The sequence below is a fragment of the Conger conger genome, chromosome 8, assembly GCF_963514075.1.
Source record: "Conger conger chromosome 8, fConCon1.1, whole genome shotgun sequence".
Classification (NCBI taxonomy): Eukaryota; Metazoa; Chordata; class Actinopteri; order Anguilliformes; family Congridae; genus Conger; species Conger conger.
This window is the reverse complement of record NC_083767.1, coordinates 62,336,555-62,342,544: the sequence shown is the minus strand read 5'-3', so window position 1 is coordinate 62,342,544 and position 5,990 is coordinate 62,336,555. Positions and strand designations below refer to the sequence as shown.

At 44.8% G+C, this 5,990-nt stretch overlaps 1 pseudogene; it reads right to left on the bottom strand.

The window, feature by feature from the left end:
• Positions 1 to 1,005: 1,005 nt before the first annotated feature.
• LOC133135046 (up-regulator of cell proliferation-like) lies at positions 1,006 to 5,729 on the bottom strand (annotated as a pseudogene).
• Positions 5,730 to 5,990: the final 261 nt, after the last annotated feature.

Below are 5,990 nucleotides of genomic sequence, written 5' to 3'. Positions count from 1 at the left end.
GCACTACAACTCCCAACAGCTTATAAGCATGTTGTGTCATTGTTGTTTTAAGACGCTACTGCTCTCAATTTGTCTGGTAACAGATAAACAGCTGCTGAAGCAGTCAGTTTCGCCCACAAGGTTTACCCATAAACGTTACATTCCAGTTGATACGATGTTAATTAGATTTGTCGCCATCTAGTGGCAGCTCAGTTAAAGGCAGTGAGCAAAATACAGGACTGTTCATGAAGTTCAAATTAAATTAAACATTTATTTTTTATGTGATAATGCCATTCATACAATTAATACATGTTGTGAAATACATCAGAATCACGAAGCAAAACATATTTTCATTAAAAAGGCACCAAATCATTTATAACTTCAAACAGCCAAGCAGTGATGTAGAGATAATAATGTGGCTAATGACACATGAAGGTCATGTGATTTATGAATAGAAAAGACATAGGAAGGATAGAAAAAACAAGAATTCATAAAATAGAAAATGTTTTTTTGTAAAAATTATTCTCTTATGGTGAAGGTCTCAGCATAAAACAAACTGTTAAAATTTAACCATCCCCGATTATGCACCACAGTAATGGAATAATGTACAAAGATCAGCCATGCTAATTCAGAGACAGTGTGTATAGATAGATGGTCATTGTCATGATAGAGGAAAAAGCACATTAAAGTATGGATATGATTTTATTTGTATAATAACTGGCTGATGGTATTATCTCCCATAGAACCTGACCCAGAGAAGACTGAGTAAAGAAACGCAGAGGGGTCAGTATCAGTGATCGGGAATTCATCTTTCCAAACTTCAGTGATGGTTTCATTCAACTGTCCCCTTTTAAGAAGACTAGATTATTTGCACTGTACAGAATCCACACTTCTTCCATTCCATTGGACTAGGCTGTGGCTGGATATGTGCTTATGAGTTGCACCTGAGGAGACTATTTAATATTAATTCCACTCAGAAGATCATCATCAGCCCTACTGAAACAGGAGCTGAATGATCCATTTATTTTAATCTCCTGTTTTCATCTGGAAGGATTCCTTCAGGCTTGCCATGGCTTGGTCCTGAGTAATATCTCTCCATCGGGGGGAATGTCAGCAGGCTCAGCTTCATATTCCTGGGCAAACTTCTTGTTAAACCTGGTGAAGATGTACTTCCAGTAGTCTGAGGCCTGGATGCTGAGGTCAGGCTGGATGCGCCAGTCAGGATAAATGCTCTGATACTCCTTGTATGGATGCCATTTCTCCTTTGTTTCAACCGTGCTGAAGTTTTTCTCACTGGCAACATTGGTGGAGCAGATGTCACACACCAATTTACAGGAGTCAATTTGTCTGTATTTCCCGATCCCCTGAGGACGGTGAATGGAGGCAAAGTGCTCTGAGTGGTTCTTGCCACCAGCTTCACAGGGGGTCTTGCAGAAGGGACACTGCTTCCCACAGCCAAACACCCTGTTAAACAGCTCCTTCTGTGGCTGAAAGGGCAGTGAGGTCAGCCTGGCCCTCACATCCCCACCTTTCTGAAACTCTCTGGTAAAGGCCTGTTCCATTTCATCCACAAGCACCTCCAGACACCGGGAAAAGTCTTCTGGTTTGGCAGTGTTTAAGGCCAAGACTGCTCTGAGGTGGTCTTTAGGGATGACAAGCTCCTTATGTAGGTTACTACAGATATCCTGAATGAACTGCTGAATGTGCTGGGCCTCCTCACCCCTTCCCACAGGTCGTTTACTGGCCTCTATCTGTGCTTTCTGAATGACCTCTTTTAGTCTTTTAACCATCACCTTCAGGTGCTCAATCTCAATGTTCCTGAGGCCATCTCCCTCCGAGAACTGCTTAACCATCCGCTGCAATATCCAGTCCTGTACAAAAGTCTCGTAGTGTTTTATGTATCTCACAACACCCTTAAAGTTATCATCTGAAAGTAGCTGCTTGAGGATTGAGAACTGGAAGAAGGTTCGAGTGCTGAAGTCAATGGCTTTCTGCCCTGTCAACATTTCATCCACAAGCTCAGGGCCCAGAGACTTGGTGATGTATTCCGTCACCGCAGGTGCAAGACAGTTGGAGGTAAACTCTGCAGCTTTCTTCTGACACTGGTCTTTTCTATGGAACATGTCCATAAAGTCAGCACAGTACAATTCCTTGAACTGTTTCAGACAGTGACGGGGGTCATTTGCATGAATAAAATCCAGATGCATTTGAAGAAACTCCCGTGCTGCATGTCCACAGATGTGGATCTTCAACTTGCCCTTAAACTCAGCACTTGTTTCCAGATCACTGCGCCTGTCCAGGTTTCTGTCTACCATGCAAAGCAACTCTGTTATGTATGTGTTATGGTAATCAGATTTTGTTTTCATTTTCTCATCCACAAACTGCTTGCTGTCCTTGATGATGTGATCAGCCATCACTTGTGTACTTTCCTTCTGCTGATTTCTAATCAATTTGTTTATAATCTTCAGCAAAAATCCATCTGTACTCTTTACTTTGAAGGCCTCTCTTCCACATTCTTGCAAGTTCCTCACTTCTGACAGTATTTCCCGTACTGTGCTGCCTTTTCTCTCTAAGTTCATCCACAGCTGGTTGTAGATATCTTGCACAATGTCTCGTTCTTCCATGCCAGGAAACTGCAGCTCTGCCACAGTCTCATTCCACATCTTCTCAAATTCATCCTCCAGCAGTTGATCTGACAGCTCTTCACTTTTCCTGCATTTCTCAATCAGGACAAGAATCTTCTGCTCCATTATGTCTTTGTGGTTTGTGTGGATGTCCTCGAACTTGAACATACCCTTTCTAATGTCCACTGCTGCCTCAAGCTTGTTTTTCACAGAGGTCTCTGTCTCCCTCCTGATGGTTTTGGCTGTGCTGATGAAGTCCTCCTTGTACTTCTCTACCAATTTAACATGTCCATCGAGTCTCTTGTAGAATTCTGTGAGGTTGTCCAAAATGTGCTGTTCCCCTTCTGCCAGTTTCACAGAGGCCTCACTTTTCAGGCGGATCAGCAAGTTGTCAATATTGGAGGAGTGAGTCTGTGCTGCTTCTGTTCCAAAGTTTGACACTTTTGTCTCAGCATCCATTAACCAGGAGTACATGTCCTTCCTGAAGTCCCACTCCCATTTGTTAAACTTGGTGCATAGCTGAGCATAAGCTTCAACCACAAGGCTGTTGCGGAAACTAAAGATGAAGTTCTCATATTTCACTGCTTTCCATAAGCTCCTGGTCCATTCAAGGAACTCATTGATTGTGTGTGCTAAGCTCTCTCGAGATTTTTGTTCCATAAACTTTTCAATCACACTCCTCTTGAAATGATTCACAGACTCACTGTAGCCAGCACTGAACAATGCCATAGGAGGGTTGCCACGCCAGAGCCCAGGGATGTACGAGGTGTTTCTCTCTGGATCGTACTCCATGACATCAGTAAATGTTTTGTTGGTTCCCTTCTTTTCCATCTTAGCTGCTGCTTGGGTCATCTCATTCAGCTGCTCCAGCAGAAGCTTCCTGTCCCTCATGTTCTTGTCATGAGCAGAGATGTCTGGCACATTCTGGTGCACAAACAGACAGCAGGGTTTTCTCCCAACTTCTTTCATGCGTAGGAAGGCATGCACCACAATCTGCAGGATGTCCTTCATCTCTGTGCAGTTCTCCATGGCGATGTTGATGACTGTGATGTCACTCAGCCCCACCACCAGAGTGGCCAGTTCATTGTCATGCTCATAACTGTCATCCAACTGGGCCAACTCTGGTGACTTCAGACCTTCAGTGTCAATAACCATGATGTAATCACACCCAAGCTGCCTCTTAAAATCCTCTTTCACTCTGATGAGGAGCATGAAGGCCCCTCTGGTGCACCTGCCACTGCTGACAGCAAACTGGACCCCGAACATGGTGTTCAGGAGGGTGGACTTCCCAGTGCTCTGTACCCCCAGTACAGTGATCACCCGGATCTTACATTTATCCTGTGTGAGATGATGGAGTTCCTCTAGAACCTGTGTAACCCACTGCAGAGGAATGTTGGATGCGTCTCCATCCACCAGCTCCAGAGGAAAGCCTTCCTGCAGGAGCTCAGCAGCCAGACGTGGCAGGCGCTGAATCTGAGAGGTGGGGCCTTCAGGGAGTGAGCAGGCTGACTCATACAGCTGACCCATTTCCCTCAGGAAGTGCTCCGTCCCCAAGGAACAACTGGAGATCTTCCTGTCCAACTCTGCAATGACCTCCTTCTTTTCTGTGGAATTCTGACACTGTTCCTTGTACTTTGCCTGTAGCAGTGGAAGGGTTTTACGAGACAGGTTGTCCAGGTTGATCCTCATCCATTTTAGGAAATACTTGCGCTCCTCTGTGGAACTAGACATCGCAGAGATGAAACGGGACATGGACTCCGAGATGTTGTGAGCCCTCTGCTGTGCTCTGAACTTCTTCCTCTGTTCTGAAAGCTCATTCCTGTAAATTTCTATGTTTTTCTCCCCAGCGTCTTTCATCCTGCACTCTTCCTTCTCCAGTTTGGCCAGCTGTTTCCATGCAGTCCCTTGCAAGGGCAGCTCTTTCTCCTTGAAGCTTGGTATGTCAGATATTCCTCCTGTGATTTCATCAGCCTTCTCCTTGCCCCTCTTACAGCAGGTGTAATCTTCATCAACATGGATCCCAAACTCATGGGAGACAGCAGACATCCCTTCAACACTCTTTTTGACCATGTCTCTCTTTAAACTGTCACTGATAGCAGACTGTAGTTTATTGACAAATTCTGCATCATTCATCTGCGGACCCTTTATGATTATGTTACTAGGTCGCAGCTGTAACTTAGAAACACATCTCCTGAAGTCATTCTTATTGAAGTGTTTGCTCTGTGAATTGCTGATCAAGAACCAATGAGCCTGAGGGTTTTTGGAGTCCAGAATTTTACATTGAGACCCAAAATCATCACAAAACACAAATATGGCAGCAGATATTTGGCAGAGGAAAGCATACTGAGTTTCAAAGTCTCTGAGGTCCCCACGGAGGTTAGCTATAGCCAGCGGCTCAGAGAAGATGTCAATATTTATTTTACCACTGGGCAGATACCAGCTGATTTCCACCAGCCCATTGGAAATCCTCCTTGGGGTGTCACCACACTCCATGTTTTTGTGAACAAAGGTGTCGTGGTACTGCTGAGGGTTGCTGAGGACCTGGTTCAGAGTGTGAGACTTGGACATGCTGCTGTTTCCCAGCCTCACAAAAGAGACCATGGGGAGGTGAGAGAGAACAATGCTCTCCTCCACAAACCCTCTTGGGTTCTCCAAAGAGTGTGGCTTGTACCTTTTCACAATATCCCTCATGGCCCACAGCATTAAAGTGCACTGCTGGGTATCACACGTAGGAAGCAGCAGAGGGACAGAGAACTGGCACATAGACATTTTCAAAACCATCTCCTGCTGGAGAAAACCATCTGAGGACAGAAAAACAGCAGTAATGAGGTCCAGGGAGTTGACTGTGTTTCTGTGGAGTTGAGGATTGTCTAGGGTGGCCAGTAAGATGTCCAGGTTTTGGGGTCCCATGTCCTGTTTAGAGGTGCACCTCACACTCCTAGCAGTCACATTCACCATCATCAGCTTCCTCAGGAAACACCATGGCAGAGCTTTCAGAGACTGGATGCTTTCATCAGATAATGCCTCCCCATCAATCTGCAGCACCTGGCTCAGAGTCAGCTTGTTCTTCAGGTGGTGTTCCAGTCCCAGGTCACTCAGTAGCTCCTCCAGACTGGTTCCTGTCATTGGGAATAAGAGCAGCATTACTACATGTAATTACGTACAGTTACAAAGATTATATAGAAATAATTTGGTCTAATCTAAGATCACAAGTGAAAACCGTTATCTCTTCAAACTAAATGTAAATGTTTTAAATAGCAAGTCAAAATACATTTTCATCACTTACTTGTGTGTACACATACTGAGCTGGTCATGCTGCAGCTGCCATTTGGAAGAATTGCAGTGATGTTGAAAATATATTCCACCCCAGGTCTCAGATCAGAAAGG